General features: G+C 38.6%; 1 long non-coding RNA gene across 1 annotated transcript; it reads right to left on the bottom strand.

Annotated features, from left to right (window-relative positions):
* Nucleotides 1–12,244: 12,244 nt before the first annotated feature.
* On the bottom strand, nt 12,245–17,512 carry LOC134555460 (uncharacterized). Its single transcript, XR_010081429.1, has 4 exons — nt 16,653–17,512; nt 15,609–15,698; nt 13,183–13,315; nt 12,245–12,430 (listed from the first exon to the last, which is right to left on the bottom strand). It is a non-coding gene; the product is annotated as an uncharacterized LOC134555460 (long non-coding RNA).
* Between the last annotated feature and the right edge of the window lie 1,474 nt (nt 17,513–18,986).

Genomic DNA, 18,986 nt, shown 5'->3' with positions numbered 1-18,986 from the left:
AGGTTTTGGCTACAGATTGTTTAGGGCAGTATTTTGGTTTACCAAAACTTTAAATTCAGCTCCACAGTATTGAGGAATCCAGGCATTTTAGTTTCTGGTCCAGGCAAACAAAATGTGTAAGAACTTCCCTTACTTTCAGGCTTGCACTTACAGATCTTTTTTCTCATCTTAGCTGATCAATGAAGTGCAAACTCTTCTGACTGACTGCAAGTTTCCATTTACACAATGGTCCATCAATACCATTTCTGATGGTCTTGACTATTTGCTATAGGTCACTCCAGTTGTTAAGCCAGCTTGCAGGAATGCAAGGCTTTAAACATAGATTTTTCAGTTTAATGCCCAATCAATTTCATATGACAGCTTAATTGGCTCTAGTATGGTTTTTTAGTAGACAGAGGAGCAGTTTCAAGGACTGTTCATAAAATAAAAAAGAAATACTTTGATGTTATAAGAGAAAGGGTCTTGATCAGCAGTCTACAGATTCCAGCCCTGATCTGATACGTGAAGCTCAAAGTTCTTCCATGAAAGTGTTTTTGGGGCTTAATTATCTCTTACAAGGATCTAAAAATGATATCAAAGCAGGAGGGTCCCAGGCAAGACAGGTGTAAGCACTTAACCTCTCTCTCCATTTAATACCTGGGATTCAGCTCTCATGAGCACAGAAATGCCATTCATTGAAAACTTGGGGATGTAATTCAATCTCCCAGGCTGCAGGGCTGAGGCCTTGATCAGAGTTAGGTTTACAGAAGAAATGTTAGTAGTACTATCTATGTGTCATAATACACACACACACATATATAAACATATATGCACATATGCAAGGGAAAGAGAATGAAAGGTGTGTTATCATTATTTCAGTGTTACTGGGAATACCTGTCACTAGAGTTAAATAGGAACTTAGGGTAAACATGTTTTCATCTTCATTTCCTGCTTTGGAATGTAGATTTTGGCTTATTTTATAGTCTTTCATTATTTGAACATATTTATTCATTTTTAATCAGTCTGCTTCCTCTTAGAATAGCTTTGTACTTTTCCTCCATGCCAACACTTTATACTTTATTTAAAAGTGCCCGATAGAAGTGAATATCTGATTATGGAAACCCATTGCAAAACACTGCCTGCTTGCTCATTGTAAAAAAAAAAACCCTCAAACATCCAAACATCATTTTTAATACAAGCTTGAGATCAAAGGACAAAGTGACTATGTTCTTCAGAATACAGCAAAGAATCCTTATTTTATTGTATTTAAATAAGGCAGGTGGCACCAGCAAATTACATTACAGTCCCTGGGTAATGCAACAAGGAAAATAAGCAATAAAATACACCTTATTTGAACTCACAGCTACAGTGAATAGTTGGTTTTGTTTAAAAAATTCTGTCCTTGTCAGTGTACTGACATAAAAGACAAAAATTTCTTGGGATTTGCTCACATCTTACAACCTTTTCTTTTCAAGTAAGGATCTTACCCAGCTGTATCTTAGCTAAATCTTATTTAAAAATTTATTAGCAAGGCTTTCAGGTACCAGGTAGATCACAGGTTTCTTATGGGCCCACTAATTTGTTTGGGGTGTGAATTTTTCCCTGTAGGGCTCCATGAGGGTTGGAATAATTCTAATGGAATGGTGATCCACCACAGCAATAGTCAGAGGCAGTGCACCGCCTGCACCCCCAGAAATTCTGAGCCCACAGGAGTGACCAGACTTCAGAGAATGAGACGGGAGAAGGTAAAGTCAGGTCAAAAAATAGCCTGAATTATTGGTCTTGACATCATGCAAGTAGGAAATCCGTGGAAAGGACAGAAGCTAGGGTGGTGTATGCAGAGACATAAACTTAACACGGTTTAGGTTCATGACAGGAATGGAAATTATCTTCAATTTGTTGTAGAAAGAGTTCTGCTGGGAAACTGAAATAAGTACTAATTTATATCTGATCATTGCTTTTGCCAGAACTCAAAATTCTTCATATATTGGAGAGACAATGGGTCCAAATAACTGCCAAAAATTACTATTTGGAGAAGGGAGAAGTGGGGAGGATAGGAAGGCATGTTGGAGTTTTATAACATTTCTATAGCTTTTACTGGAAATATCAATGTATATTACTTTATTCCTGATCTAAACTCACCCACGTGTGCAAGAAATGCCATAAACGACCATAAAAAATAGAGCCATAAAAAATAGATAAATAGATAAATAAAAGGCATTGAAACTGCAGTTGATAAAAATCAACTAAATCTGGAAAAATTTCACTTGACTCAGAGCCAAAACACTTCTTTTCTTTGGATTTGGATCTTAATTGAAGATGAAAATAAAACAGATGCTAGAAATGTCAATTAAACACATTTTTCAATCTGTTTTTTGTAGTTTTCAGCTCTTAATACATGGACAGACCTCTGCTTTCAAATCATTACCAGTCCTTTTTATTTTATTTTTATTTTTTTACTAAAGGAATTTTGTTTCTCCCATGGAGCATGACTCAGTGTATACACAATTAGTATGCCCTCACAAGACTCTTTTGCATGTCATTTTCCAGCACTGAATATTTCCTTTTTTTAATCATAAGAGTCCATTAGAGCCATCATTTGCAAGAATTTCCATGATGGCTAGTGCAAATTAATGCTACCTCTACTGCTCACCTGCCTGCTGCTTTATTATAAATATGAATTATAGAGTTAGACCCTGTAATAGCTGCTCTAAAGACTCATTGTAATATGAGAACCTGAAGAAATTATACATGAGAGACTTCAAAATTTTCATCCATTTTTCACTTCTTGTTCTGTTTGTTTCCAGTTTTCTTGAACTAAGCAGCATGACCTGAGAAGTCTGGTTTGTTGTCGACTTCCCTGTTACGTGTGTCTTGTGAGGAAGATTTGCCAGAGTTTTCTAAAGAATTAGTACAGCAAAACTTTAGAAAATATATACAAATTGCTCTTTGGGTTTGGGGGCTTGTTTTGAAAAAAAAGCTCTTGCTAAGTGTCAGTCAGGGTCTGTATTTGATCTTTCTATTTTTCTAAAGGCACGGTTTTCTTCTTTGGTAGAGCGGTTTGAAAGGTTTGACATTCAAAATGTTTGTGGTCTGGCAGCTGGTTGTGTAAAGACGCAGCTGAATTTGGTGCTGAATTTTGTGCACGGTCTGTAGTGCTACAGAGAGGGGAGGAGAGGCTGCTCCCCCTTCCCTCCCTCCCACCACTCCTGTGGGCAAAAAGCCTTGCAGCCACACAGCAATCCCCCTCACTGCCTTGTGGCTCTGGGGAGATTGGCCTGGAACCTCAAACTGTCATTTACAACTCGACTGTTCGCAGCCACGGTAGCTATGTGTTTGTTACTTGTAAAACACCCATGAACTTCACCACCAGCCTCTCCAGCAATGCTGAAGCACCTGTGGGTCGGAGCGTGCCCAGCCGTGCGTTCCGTCGGTCGCGCGCCCGCGGCCGCTCCGGCTCTGCCGCCGGTGACGCTGTACTGGGCTGTCCTCTTCAGGAGAGGAGCTGAGCCTGAGCCCCAGTGAGCACCTCCTGTGGAAAGGCCACTTGGGGAAACTGAGTCAGATCAGTCAAGTTCACACCTCTACACACGCCGCAGGGCTAGCTCAGCAAGGAGAGGCAAGAAGGCCCTTGCATTAGATTGGTTCCAGCCAGGTTTATTTCCACCAGCCAAAGGGGAATCCAGAGCAGAAGGGCTGAACATGTGCCAGGCTCGGGCTTAAGTGTGAGCTTCAGCAGCCACTGACCTTGAGACACAGGGGAGGTACAAAGGGCAGGTAAGGTCAGTGACCCATAGGGAAAACAGGGCTGGTCATTGGGATCCCACCACCAATGGAGACACAGGGGACAGGAGAAACCAAAGGGACGAGGGCATTGGAGGGGGGGATCAGGGCAAGCCCTCATGTAAAGAGCACCATTGGGGAGTTCTCTCTCTCAGGCTGGGTGGAGATTCCACAGTCTGTCCTGCCAAGGCCAAACCCTGGGTTTTGCGTCAAGGGGTTACAGGGACTCCGTGACACCATGCCCCCAGAGCATTCCTGCCTCATGACTCTGCTAATTCCCACATTAACTTAGATAAAACCCTTGAAATAGAAACCCAGAGGACAAAAGATACGCTAATAAAATCGTAGTTACATTGTGCTTTCGACTCACTAAAAACAGGTATGCATATTTCAAATTCCCAGCAGGAAGGGCGGCCTGGCTCGCCAGGCCAATGCTCACCAATGGCTGGACTCCTTGCCAGTGTTTGCTGGCTGCTATTGATGTTGCAGTGTCAGCCGTTGTTTCAGTCTAGTCTTTGCAGGCCACTCAGAAGCACACAGGGTGATTTTCTACCAAAAAAGAAGAGGGAAAAGAGAAAAATAAAAGGTGTTTCCATTAGGAAGATGGGAATGAACAAAGGCTGTGGAGAATTGAATGAATATCCAACAAATGTTGTTCAAAGCTTATCTTCAAATGAGCAAATCAGCTCCAAAGTCCTTAATAAACGGCCTTATCAATAAACCTCAGAAGCTACAATTTCTTTTTACAATGTGGATATATTTTAGCTTTTATTTAAAAGCTTTAACCGATAACTAAATCATCATAATCAGTTACTTATTTTTAAGAAACACATCACAGATTGGTGAAAACCGTTTGAAGGTTTATTTAGTTGGTTCACTGTTAGACAAAAGCAATGGAAAAAAAGATCAGAGGCTAACAAGTGACTTCCCACTCAGAGAGAATTCCTTGACTTTTCAAGAGTACCTATTTTTATTTAAATTACTATCACAGGATACCTGAAGACTGTCATGTTCAGATAGCAATTCAGAGACTTAGGACCTCTCCTAGGTTTCGTTGGAGTCTGCCTAAGATCAAATTTAACCACAAATCTTTTAGGTTTCATCCTGCAAGACACAGGAAATACTTCTATTTTAGAAAACATTAAAAAATTACTTAGTCTATGATGTTAATCAGAGAAATATGTGGTCTTCCTCTATGTGATGGAGAAATTCTAGTCCCTCCATGGATTGGAACAGAAACTTGTAATTTTGTTATGACAACCGCCAGTCCTGAAGTGTAACGGGTTCTTACTGACTTCAAGGGATTTTGCATTTGATGGTGATGGAGTCATCATTTTACTTATTCCCAAGAGATATAGAGATTTTATCCAAAGAAGGAGGTCACACCCTAAATGTCAGTTCATGATTTGAGATACCTTAAACTTCTCAGATGGCAATAACAGTGTAAGAGCAATTAGTAAATTAAAAGATGGGACTGGGATTTCCATATGTGACCAAATGTATTATTTTTTGTTACTAGTAGTAGCAGCAGTATCATATTCTTATTTGTAGGGGACTAGTTTACAAAAATACTGTGCTGTTCATTCTATTCTGGGCAGTGATCATCAAGCTCTCATTGAGGGAACCTTCACAGTCTTCACTGATTACACTGAATGGGTCTCTACTTCTGAAGATACCTACCAAGTATCTTCTTTGTTATTATTTGGTATCATCAGGAAGCACCACTGCTTTAAAAAAAAAACAATCCACTGCATCACATTTTTGGAACTCCATTCCTGGTGCATATGACCCAAGAAGAGGCTTCAGTCCTTTAAGTTCAGAGAGAAGAAAATGACCATCTGAGCAAAACCTGCCATGGTTTCACTTGGTTTAAATTAAGAAAAACAAACAAACAAAACCCCCTTAGTCAATGTCTATTGTTTTACTCTAGTTTTGCTGTAATTTATCTTTGGTATTAGGATACCTAGATTGATTGGATCATCTCAGATCATCTAACAGTGAAAAAGATCTATTTATTTATTTATTTTGAAGTGGCCTTTTATTTCCTTTTCTATTCTTCAGGTTTATGTTCTGACCTTCCTCAGCTAACGGTGTTGAATGGTTTAGCTTAAGTTCCCTGAGGAATTTTTTATATCAGTTTTTGTATCAAAGGCAATGCCAGAGAATTTACTTTTATTTCAAACACTTTTTACCTAGCTAAAACATTACATTAGGCATATGAGAACACATGGCATTTGTGTGATTCTCCCTCCCCTCCACCCTCCCCATGTAATATTTCTGTCATACTGATATAAACGAAGATACCCTGTAAATATATAAAGGTATATTTTTTGTACCATTATCTCGCAATGCGCCTTGATGTGTAGGTTCAGCAGAGAAATTGGGATTGCTGCAGCCCCATCCCCACCCTGCTGCTGGAGCAGCTCCAGGGCTGCAGCAGCCCAACCCCAGGGCAAAGCCCTCTGCAGGCTCTGCTCACAGTCATTAATGACTGCACAGCTGCCTCGCTGCAGCTCTTGCCCTAAGACAACGTCTGGGAAAAGTTCTTCATTTTTCTCAATGAATTAGTGAGCATTTCTGTTCCCTCCATTTAGAAGATGAGGATTAAGAGGAGCATCATACCACAGGTATTATTAGACAAAAGCAATGGATATTAAGCCATTATTTGTGCATTAGCAAGTTTTCCCCAGGTAGGCTTTATCATTTCAAGACATTTTGTTTTGTGTTATTCTTTTTTTTGTATAATCACCTCTAAAATTATGAACACTCCAAGAATAAAACATCCTGAATAGTAAAGCAGCTTGAAATATTCATAACTAAGAATGCAACTGGTAATGCTCATAAACAAAGTTGTTTGGAGACCCCTTTATTAATTTTTAATTTATTTTCAGTCAATTCCTTATTACTTCCAAATTCCTGTAGGGGTTTCTGTTAATTAGTCATGTGTAAAATATTCATTAAAAACAGCTTCCTATTTTCATCTTTTATTGCAAATTTACATTTCTAATCTTATAACCAAAATAAATGCCATTGGGTAGAGAGATCACATTAATTTTGATCAAACCCTTGAAACAGAAACCCAGAGAACAAAAGATATGGTAATAAAATCGTAGTTACATTGTGCTTTCAACTCACTAGAAACAGGTATGCATATTTTAAACTGTTGTCTTCTTCAGATATAAACAACAGATATTTTAGATTATTTTAGGAATTCTTGTTAGGTAAAAGAGAAAGTAAACAGCAACAAGCAAATGGGAAACCACAGTCTCCCACTGGCACTTTCTGTGGGCATTTACCCTTCTGAATTTGATAAAGGGACTGTTTTTGAAATCATGTCCCAAAATGGACGCAAAATGCTTCCAAACAAATTGAAGTTTTTCTTCAACTTCACTTTTTATCTAATGATTAAATAGAGGAAATGTGCTCCTGTGATTTAGTTGGCTCTCAGAGGTCTGAATTCAATTTTTCTTCTGATATATAGTCACTTCCTGGCAACTGCATCCCTCTGGACCTCAATTCTGTCTGTGTAAACCCTGATTCATATTTCTGGCCCTGTGAGTTCTTAGGTCTTATACTCAGCTTTAAATATGTGATGAGGCCAGTGGAAAGGTTTGATTACTATTAGTAGTAGAAGTTGAACCTGTGCACAAACATATATGGGTCAGAATCTTTGTGCTATTTCAGTGGGTAGGAAAAGGAGATGTTTCTCTTTAAACTGTATCAATAAGTGTGAGCACAGATGTGTTTGGACCATAATCTTGAAATTTGTGTTTATATTCTGTTATTGCAATTATATTATGGTATGCTAAGATATAGGTCCCTTCTGTGGAAGTAAGCCTAAAAGAATTCTGCTTTTTTCCATCTTCTTTGGTCTCTGTCAGCATAAGCATAGAGGAATAATCCCAACAAACCTGTAAGCATCAATAAATATTCTGTGTGCAGATCAGAAGCCAAGCCCATAGCCTGGCATAGATCTCCATAAAGTCAGGGGCAATTATTTCCTCTCAATGGGGCACATCTCCCACTGATAAAAGACATATGGTTAATTTGCTGAAATAAGACCAACTTGGTTTCTTTCTTTTTGGTTGTCAGGATGGCTAACACTCAAAAAAAATGTTATTATTTTTCTTAATTTTCCCAGAGAACAGACATTAAAAAAAACAGGGGAAAATACTCTGGAAACAGTTCCTACTGTTGAGAAGAAAACTCTGTGAAATAAATAATGGCAAAATATTGTCCAAAGTCACCATCTTGACTCTTTTATCTCTTTTTAGACTAAATACAGAGAGGATGATCCAGTTTCCTGCCAGGAAGAGGAGTCAGGAAAAAGTAAAAACTCATCCTGTTAGAGGTGTGGGAATACAAAATTTTGTATGTATAAAGGAAAAATCAAGAAAACATTGAACAACAAAGTCTGTTATTCCAGTCCCAGCAGATCTGGACTGGAGCTGGAATGACTGATTTCTGAATGAGCATACTGAGGCAAATCAGCTCTGCTACTGCCAGCACTTCTGAGTTTGAAATCTTTCTTCCCCCATCAAACCAATCCAGCTGTGAGAAAGTAGGGCTGGTACAGAGCATTCATGAAGTGATCAGCTCTCCTATGAGTTGTGTATCCTGAACACCAGAATGAGACTAGCATGGGAAATAGACAAAGAGGCTGTTCCCTACCTGGAGAGAAGCAGCTGAGGCTCAGCGGAGAAGTAAAAATGTCAGGGCTGTTGGATGTTCCCCCTATCCAAGTGCAAATTAATTATTTCAATCTCCGAAGTAATGTACTTTGCTCTTCTCTAAATCCTAGCCTAGGCATTGAAGAGGAGGACAAAGGATAGGGCTATGTGGAATGGTGCTGCAGGCAGGCAAAGTAGAGGCTTTGAAAGACTGTTGTGGAGAAGGAGGCTCAGTGGCATCTCGACTAGGGAAATCTGCATTTCATGTTAAATTTCCATTTCAGGAACCACTTTTCCCTTTGTGATGTCATTTACAAAAAATCCACTGGACATATAATGCATATTTTGTGGTATTCTAAATGTAATTGAGGCCATTTAGAATTGCTTTGAAGCTTCTCTCTGAATTGGGAATGCTGCTGACCTGAATTCTCCACTCAGTACCACACACAGCCTGTCGCACTCCTGGAAGCAGTGAGAAACTGCAAGTTCTTCTGCTGAGTGGTCTTTTGTACTCAGCTCAAGCTGAATACACATTACTATGCAATAAGCATAGCTTATGTCCCCCTGTATTCATCCCAGGAGAAAACTGGCTTTTCAATGGCATTTTATGTGTATCCCTCCCCTTCTTTAATCACTGCTTTTCCTCTATCACTATATTTGTAATCATTTTCAAAGTAACACTTAAAAATTGTTTTATAAATCGTGACTCACTCTCTTCCATTCCTTGACATAAGAGCTCATAACTGCTGCTCCATCAATACCCAGAGCCCCCCTCAGATGCTTTTAATATATATAACAGTAACTCTAAGAAAATATTTATTGCTGCTTCCAATTCCAACAATAGATTTGGCCAAGACCAAATTAATCACTGCCTTAAAATCACTAGAGATTATGTAGTACAGTGCTGGCTGAGCTGAACCATGACTCAGCCTGATGATACTCTATCTGAAAACTAATCACCATCCACCATATCATCATCTTGAGCCAGCAATTCATCTCCATTATCTCAGTGGCTCTTCTGATTGCAACTACATCAAAACATCTTGCTGCAGTCCAGATTAATTTTACCTCATCCTTTTTTACCCAGTTCAGTATGTGGAAAAAGTCGATCGTTGATGTTAGCCTGAGTTCAGCAAACGCAAGCTGACTCTGCTGAGATGCTTTCCACTCCATCAGTTCTCATAAATTAATTCCTCTGTGATCCTTTCAAGTTCTTCACCTGGAACAAAAGCCAGGTTAAAAGTTTACATGTCCCGGTCACTCATTCTTTCCCCTCTGTTCAGACTCGAGCAATACATTTTGTTTAACATTGGAGTGGTGGAGCCTGATCTGCAAAATCAGTCAGATGCCCCCTGCTATCATCTCTGCTACTTCCTTGTCCCCAAGTAGCAAAACCCTTCAGATCTTGAAGTATTCTTTGGTTAACTTAAGAATGTTTACATTTCCTTCACTGAAGACCACTTTTACATTTTCCTTTTGTTTTACGTCTTAGCTTCTGATTAATTCCTATTATAAATATGAAGAGAAATATTTACACAGTAGTTTTTTGTCGTGCTGAAGTCCTTGGTGATTGTTTCTCCTTCTGTTATTCAAAAATCTTACTCAGTCTTTTGTTTTTCTTTCCTCTGGACATTTTTGAAAAGTCTGTTCTTTTTCCTTCAATATTACAACACAATATATTTTGAAGAATTTAATTTTCCTCCTTCAGTTCTTGACTGCTAGCAGATATTTTAGGTGTTGTAGGGGCATTTTTAATCACACTCTCTCTCTTAAGAAGTCTTATGCAAATCTGTTCTGTGCTTAACACATTTCTGTTCTGAAGGAGAAGGTTTTTAATGTTCCAGTTAAAATTCTTCAAACACAAAATTCACAATAAAAATGTTAAATAATAAAAAGGGTGACTTTATATCACAGCAAAAGTTTTAACAAGAGACTTCCATAGGTTTCAATGAAATAATTAAGAAAGGAGCCATGGATTATATTATTCCTATGGCAAAGTTGCTAAGTACATCTCTTTGGAGACATGGAGTGTGTATTTGCACAGAAACGGACACAAGTTCCAATTAGGCTCACATTTTTACTCCTTTGCCCTTTTAATCTGGTCAGCCAGTACAGGAACAGTTTGGTAGGTTTAACGGTAAAACTGTCTGCTTCAGTTCTCTGTTTGGGGTTTGGTGGAGATTTTCCATTTTTACCATTTTTCAGTGTTTTCTGTGTATTGCCATTTCCTTTTGCCTACCTCTTTATTCTTGATTTCATACTAGTGTGCTAGAACGATAATTGTGCTGGGAATTTTATACAAAACACATGTTAATTTTTTTCAAGGATATTGTGCATATGCTGTAGGCTATAATTGTTTTGGAAGATTGCACTGAATTAGAAAGAGTACTTCGATTCAAAATGAGACAATATTGTGCCCTCTAGGACTCTCAAGATGTATATTTAGATCCTGCCTTGACAAAGACTTTGTACATAACCTTGGTATGTCCCCTCATCTCTCTGTTCTTCATGTTTCCAGCTACCCAGCCAAGACAGAAATACTCCCCATGTCTCATCTCTTTGGGGTAGATTGGAGCATGCTTTGGTGTTTTGCACAATTTTTTCCCAAGAACAATCACTTCGATTTTAGTGGGATATCTTTGATGCATGGAAACTCTGCCAAAGGCATTTTTTTTCCTAGCACTGGACCTCATTAGATGCTTAAGAGGTTTATAAAGCTTTATCCAAAATAATTTCAGTGCTATATGACATATGTTGTCTCCAAGAAAACACTACATAAATTTGCAACTAATATGTCCTAATTAAAAGCTGTAATTGAATGATGTTATGTTCTGAAATGAAAACTATCCAATAAGTTTCTAATAAAAAGTCATAAATTTTGAGCTTTTCCTCTCTAAGCCTGAACCCTTTCCTTTAGCTCATGAGATCGCTGTCCAGTTGTTTTTTTTCACAAGTGTATACCCCTGTTATGAGAAGGCATGTTATTTCAATCCAAAGTGCTTAATACACCATATTGTAAATACTTTCCCAAAAGAATCAATCTTCAGCCTTAAAGGTTACTTCACTTTAGTGTGCAATATACCACAATTCCTGCTGTTTGATCCATTTGAGCCAGGGAGTTGCTAAGATTATACATGGTTTATATTGCATGGATTTTTAATGTTTCACACATTAGCTTTTAAAAATTGCCTTCATACTCCCTGTATTGATTTTTGTGGCTCCCAACATACAGCACCCGCTGAGTGGCTTTGCCAAACTCTCCTGATGAGAAGATGATATAGGAATCCTCAGCAGGGGCAAAGACAACCATAGATTAAAAAATCTAGCACCCAGTTAACCATTTTTCTTAAGCCTCATTGTAAGATTTTTTCCCTTTTTTTTCTTCTTTTTATGATGGCATGCACAGTATAACTGCCTAGGGGCATGCTTATTATAGACTGTATTTTAAAGCTGATTAAAAATAAATTCTCCATGCCTGTCTGAAACTTATTCCTCAGAGAATCTTGTTTCATATCGGACAAGTAAAAGGATCTGTTGCTTATGTTCACCTTTTACCTCAGCCCACGTTTAAAAACCCATATCAAATTTCCATTACACTTCGTTTATTAGCCAGTCTTTCTAGTTTCATCAGAGGAGGCATTATAATGACTGTGACTTTGAAAACTTTTATAATTAATGTGTACATATATATATTTATATTATTATATTTTATTTATACTCCATATAAAAATTAGGCTATCAAGTCTGACAGAACGATCTTGGTACCGTAATAAACAGACCTCTCTTCACAATCATTCTGCAGCACACAGGACTTGGCAAACTGTCAGATGGCAGGATGAAGAGGTAAAGAGCAGAATCTGCAAATTCTGGCTGTGCACATGGGAATAGGTTCTGGGCTTTCCAAGAACTTGTGGAGAAAATGAAACTTGGCAGGATCCATTCAGAAATTCATTTCATCTGTTTTCATTTTGCACTGTCTGTCATCTAGTTTTTGATCACTAAATGGAAGAGAAAAATGAAGTTCTACCATATGCATTCTATAAATTTCAATTTAGCTATCAGGTGTCACACCTGCCACAATTTTGCTTTTTGCTGCATTTCAGACAACAGACATAATCATTTGTTTGTGTTACCAGTGTTGGCTCAGGAAAAGTTTATTTATGGTCATATTTGCAGCAAATCTGCTCATTTCCAACCACTGCTGTATAAACCTACCACTTGAAATACAGACAGATATGTCAGCCTGTATGGGAAACGTATTGTACAGTGTTAATTAAAGGGCACTATTTGTGATCTCTGCTCCTCCCCTGAAATGCCCTGAACCTGGCTGCTATGACATTTTGAGCAAAGCCACACTCTAGAGGTTTCAGGCCCCATTCCTCTGGTGGGAGGAGGGCTGACACGTCCTGTGCAAGGAGCAGGCTCTGCCCTGCAGGGACAGGGGACATCCACTGTTCACCTGCACCTCCCCGGGGACTCCTGCTCCCTGACCCCTCGGGGTTTGCTTGGGTGAGGTCAGTGGTGGCTCCTGGGCATGTGGCAGTTCCAAATTTCCCTTGCTGTGGTTGCTGTGGCCACGAGAGGTTGGCTGGAGGCTCCCCCACATCACCCACCCTTGGGTGCCACAGCCCCACCACGGCTTTGGGCTTTGCTCCCCGTGATGCTGCCCACACCACCCAGCCCCAAAGCACCTGCTCGGTAGCAGCTCACTCCCTTTTTATTTAGTATGTCCAAACTTGGCTGTTCATACCTGAGAAGGAGGACTCTGGGCAGGGTAAATTTATGTTGTTATTAGCCAGCAGGATTAATAGCAGCAAGTTATCTCTCCATGAGCTGTCAAATGTATTTATGCTGGAAACTTCCCCAGTTCTGTTTGGTTTTCTCTATAGGCAAACATAAAAATAAAGTTGAAAAATTCATAAATAAATTAATCTCCTTGCCAAGTATCAGGAGAAAGTAAGGGTAGGTCAAATTTTGTTGGAAAACACTGATTGGGTGGCAATGATTTTTTCCTTGGCTCTATTTCAATTTTTTTGAATTGTTTGGGTCAAGAAGAGATTGATGGAAATTTAAATAAAAACTGAAATAGAAGTTAAAGTGCTTTGCTCTGATTCAATATCTTGATAGCCCAGTATTTCAAATTGAAAGGATTTTTCTACTTGAAGGTCTTTTTTCTTTACCATTTTAATTTTTAAACTGCTATCTTATGTTTTCAGGTAGCTCATGCTTTCTTATTCTGACTCAGGTGGTTTGGAACTGTTTCAGACTTTTTGGAATTGCTGGAAAACCAGAAAATGTTCATGTGGTTCTACACCGAATAAAAATACAAGCCTATTGCATTATTTTTTTATTTCCTCTTTTCATATTTTCTTCTTTAAAGACTAAATATTTGAACCACAATGTGAGACCAGATATTCAATGCAAAGTGCAAGAGCTATCTACTATTGCAGTAATAAAACACAATAACAGGCACATAACAGTCTTACAGATGAAAAAGCATGATACCATGTGTCATGTTGTATACATGGGTATTGTTATTTTGGATCATAGGATCATGAAGTCTTTTATATTTTTTAAAGTTTGGGGGCAGGATGGAAGTTTACCAAAACCATTCTAGTTCAGCATTAATTTATGCTCTAATTTTTAATGACATTCCATTGCAGGGTTTTATCCTTGCCCTTGGATAGGTAAGGAATTTGGAGACTCTCAATTACTTACAGTAATTTTGAAAAGTTTCGATATATGTTCTGATAAATGTTGATCCGGGATTTGAGAAAAATATAATTCACATTGAGGAAATAAGGCAGAGGATTCATAGGGTGACAGTGAACATCTGTAGAGTGACTTACTGGATATATAATTTTGAAACTAACCTACTTGAGTTGTAATGAGAAAGCAGCTGTGGGGAATGTTGTCACGTTAAGCATTAAGCCTGAGCATACTGATAAGCAGAGGGGCTGACACCCTCCTCACACACATACACCCATACACTCTGTCACACTTATCTAAAGGGGAGCACACCTCTCAGTGTAGGATTCATAAATTTGTTAGCTTCTTAGAGCAGAAATTTGGAAAAATGGATGAAATTAAAACAGCGATTAGCTGGACTTCATTTTTTTTTTCTCTTATTCTTTTTCTTTGATTTCCTGGTATTTTACAGCCAGTGTTTGTTACAATTTATTGTAATTTCTTTCACGGAACAATGGCAAACCTCAACCTGGCCCTGGTCTGCAGTGCCTGTCAGGCTCACTCCTGTACAGCTCTGCAGCCTGGGCAGCTCAGAGCCAGAGCCCATGGACAGGCACATTCCTGCTCACCTTGTGAGTCACACTCTGCTGTGTGTAAACCACTTAAGTGTAAAAATATATAGTGTTTTATACCTGCATCTCTAAGGAAGCTGAAGCACCATATAGCTATTAATAAAACTGTTGGGAGTCAAGTATATCAGAGTGTGTGTCTCTGGCTTTTTTTAGAAACTGACAGATTTAATCAATTAAACTCCAATGTTCTATTCATAGCTCAGATTTTTTTATGGTACAAAGATTTGCATTCCAATTAGTGCTTGCAAAAAAGTTTCCCTGTTAACCTGATCAGTAGTATTCCCCCCTCCTTGGTGTCTATCTTATTCCATCGAGACTGCAGCGACGTGTCAGGAAGAGCATCTCTGTTACCTTCTGATTGAACAAAACTCTCTTAGGGTTCCTTTGAAATCTTGAGGGCTTGTCACTTGAGGCATTATTTTTTTAAGCATGAACAAATCTTGTCAGCCTAAGCTGAGAAATCAGCTGTATTTTATCAGCACTTTGGGATGAAACATCATGTTCAGTATTCAGCACTGGGTGCTGTGTGTGAGACAAAACTAGAGGTTACACTATGCCTTAGGAAGACCACCTCTGGTGACAGGGGGATCAGTTTATTACTGTCTCCAGAACACTTTTACAAAAAAAAAAAATTCAGATACTTTTGCTGGTGTGCTGTATAAAGTGCTTAATATCTTTCAACACTTGCTTATTTATGTAGGCATATTATGTTAAATTAACTACAGCTTCTTTGACTTAAAGTGCCTTGAATCCACACACAACTTTTTAAAGAGAATTAATTGGCATCATAGGTCTTTTGTAATTAATCCTCCTTAAGGCTGAGGTAATGCTGCTTTGCAGCAGGTCTATCACTTACCCAATTACTCACTGATTGCTGTGCACTCTAGTCTTCCATCTGGACATCTGTAGAGCTCTGGGACTCAAATAGCTGCATGCTCAGTCCCATCTGGAAGGGTGTCACAAAAGCAAATGTCTACAAGATGTTGTTGGAATAAATAAAACTAAGATGGTAATTCCTGCTCTTATTCCCTGTGCCAAGTCAAAGGAAAAATATTCTGTGGTAGTGACTGAAGACAAGATAGGACCAAGCCTCAGTCAGTGCTCCCACTGCCTTCCTGTTTTCCTGGAAAACAGAGAGCACTTTGGCAAGATGTTTTATCACTGCACACTTCCAGTGGGCTTACCAACACGCTGGGAAGTTTCTCAAAAATTGTTGAATACAAACAGGAACCCAAGAAAAGGTGACAAATTCCCATGGTACCATAATGAGAGAAAAAACACCTTTCTACATAAATGCTGAGCTCTGACCAGGAGGAGAGTTTTAACAGGGCTCATAAACTGTATGACCTTGCAGACAATGAGAGCTCTTCACACACATCATTTCTGCCTATGTGTTGTGAAATCTGTAAAAGCCAGGGCTGGAATTTCTCTCCCAAGACTGAGCTGTGCATCAGTGCTGCAGTGTAGACAGAGAGCACTGGGTCTGAAATGCTGTATTTATGGGCTAATATTCAAAGTAGGAACACTTCTTAAGAAATTTCAATAATTTGAAAACTTTCTTTATACTGTGGGTGCAAAGTGAGATGTGTGGGAGTGATTGTCATGAAGGACAGCTCATGGCAAAACAGTCTGGTTTAGCATTCTCATTTCAGGACAGGTTTTATCCTGTGAAATGTCCAGGTCTTCTTCCATTTCTGAGGCAGTCATTTCTCACCCAGGGGCAGCACAGTATGTTACAGACCTAGCCAAATGCCCTTAATGTCAGCTGGGGACATCCATAAAACCCAGTACATTCCCAAATTGTTTCTGCTGCCTTTCAAGCTTTTGCTTCTTCAGCATTTTAGGCAAGAAGGGTATTAAATTAGAGGGAGAAAAAGGTTTCCATGTGGATATTCTGTACCTTCAAATGAGCACCAAACAGCTTAGTGGGATCATCACCTTCTCTGGCATAAAATTCTTCAGCAGTGCTTTTCCTCCCAGGAATTCATCCTACCAGACATTGACAGCTTGCCAAGGAAAGCAGCAAAGTTGCACTTTCTGAATGCATTTGCAGAGAGAGGCCTCCAAAGAAAAAAACAAAACAGAACCCAAACAAAAACAAAAACCCCAAACTCAAAACTACCCAAACCACAACAAACAACACACTGCTTTTAACTTCACCCTCCAGATTTCTTTTTTCTGAAATCATAATGTTGCTCCTCCAAAGCTACATGGACAAATCCATCTGACTGCATGAGTGCCAACACAAGACACTATCCTGTTTGTACTAAAGACTGCTGTAAGTGAGCAGTGTGTCTTCCAGGCTGCTCTCATGGCAGTTTAGAAATGGAGCTGGCAAAACACAGCTGAGTTATGGAAGAAGCATCATGGCACTTTAGCACAGCCAGTCTCAGGCCTCCTGCCAGCTGTAGGAGGCATCTCATAAAGCACGGTGAGAAAAATCACAAAGCTGACACTCAAAAGTTTGCACCGGGTCCCTTGCCAAAATTGCCAACTATGAAGTCAAAAAAATGAGAATCCATAAATGAAATGGTTAACATAGGAATTTCTGTAAATCAGCTCTAGCTAGTGGAGTGGAAGCCCCTTCTTCCACGTAACATAATCTAGCACCTACTTCTTTGCCTCATTCTAAAATTCCTATGTAGAAAAATCTAATATGCTAAAAAATAACAAGATAGCTTAAAGTTTAGAAGGCATTATTTTTATGTAGAGTAGCTTAAGTCAGTTTCTTTTGGACCTTTATACCTTGCATCAGAGGGCAAAAATAATAAAAACTGATATTTCATCTAGTATCTTGAGCACACATATTTTAAATAAATGTTTAAAACATTTTTTCTTGTAATGTAGACCAATGTGAGAACCCTGAGAAAAGAATAAATTACAAGCATGTAAAAAACCACATCAATTTAAAAACCATGCAATAGCCAAGCATGAAGGGGGGAGTTAAAGGATTATATGTGCAAGAAGTAACTCTGAAATTTGTATTATTTTAAGTTTAAGTCCCACCATTATAATTGTTTTTAGTGGTGTTTTTATATATTGTTGAGTAATAGTTTATCCACACCCTGGCTTTTATCGAAGGAACTGCTTGGACAGAGATTGTGCTGACAATAAACTCTAATACAGCAATGGTCACTTAATTAAACAATTTGGAAGCTTTATTTAGGTGACATTTAAAATTGAAATTTCAAGTATGTTATTCTATCGTGTTCTTTCTTGGTATTGCTCAGTGAAATGCTGTATTCAAGGAAATCCATGAAATTACAATTCAAAGACTGTGATAAGAATGGATTATTTTTGTACCATTTTTAGCTCTCATTACAATTTTTGTTGCAAGACTAAGTCTACAGATTGAGTATAAAGTATATCAAGCTTTAAATTCGGTGATAAGTCATTGTTAGGACAGAGAATTTTGTGATAACACAGGCAGTAGATTAATCCACTCTGATGACAGCCCTGCAGTCTACGAGGAACAGAACACAGAGCATGATTTATCCATTGCATTGACAAGGACGGTGAGGGGAATGGAAAATGGAACAAAATTAGTCCATTTGCACGACAGCCTAAGACTATAATCATATGGTTCCACTCAAATCCTACAGTAATGGAACATAAAGAAAAAAGCATGAATAAGGCACATCATTTAAAACTATATTGTACTCATCAACCTTTCCAGTGTCTGTAGAAAACATAATCAGGGAGGAAAAATTAATTTCAGCCTGCTAAATTGCACTGTAAATACAGAGGGGATGCAACAGTATTGTTCAAACAAACTTATTCATGTGGCTTTCATAAGTTTGGATAAATTCAATCTGCTCTGTATTCACTAAGATGAGACACTCAGACTAAATCCCCAGCTTGCATAACACAGCAGAGTTCCCTTGACTTCAGTGAACTCAAAGTCTCAAAATCTCCAAGGAAACCCTCGTCTTGATGGGGAGGCTTCAAAAATATTGAAATAAAAGATAATTCAAGATACCTAGGGGAGAATTTTTAAAAATGAAGATTGATAAACGATGTAAAATATAGAACAGCAAATGTATGCACTCATCTTCTGCATCCCTGTAGTTCCCTGAAACACACTGGAATTTCTCACAAGCACCCATTTGTGCACCCAGATGTTTCTAGGATCGTGGCTGTGAGGCTGTAGGAAAGGGCTTGGTGAGCTAAAGTCCAGCATATCATCACTGGAATTAATTAAAGCAACTGTGAGGAGTGTGAGGGTTATAACATA

Source organism: Prinia subflava, chromosome 10 (genome assembly GCF_021018805.1).
Source record: "Prinia subflava isolate CZ2003 ecotype Zambia chromosome 10, Cam_Psub_1.2, whole genome shotgun sequence".
NCBI classification, from domain to species: Eukaryota; Metazoa; Chordata; class Aves; order Passeriformes; family Cisticolidae; genus Prinia; species Prinia subflava.
Note: the sequence above shows the minus strand (reverse complement) of the source record. Positions and strands in the feature narration are given on the sequence as shown.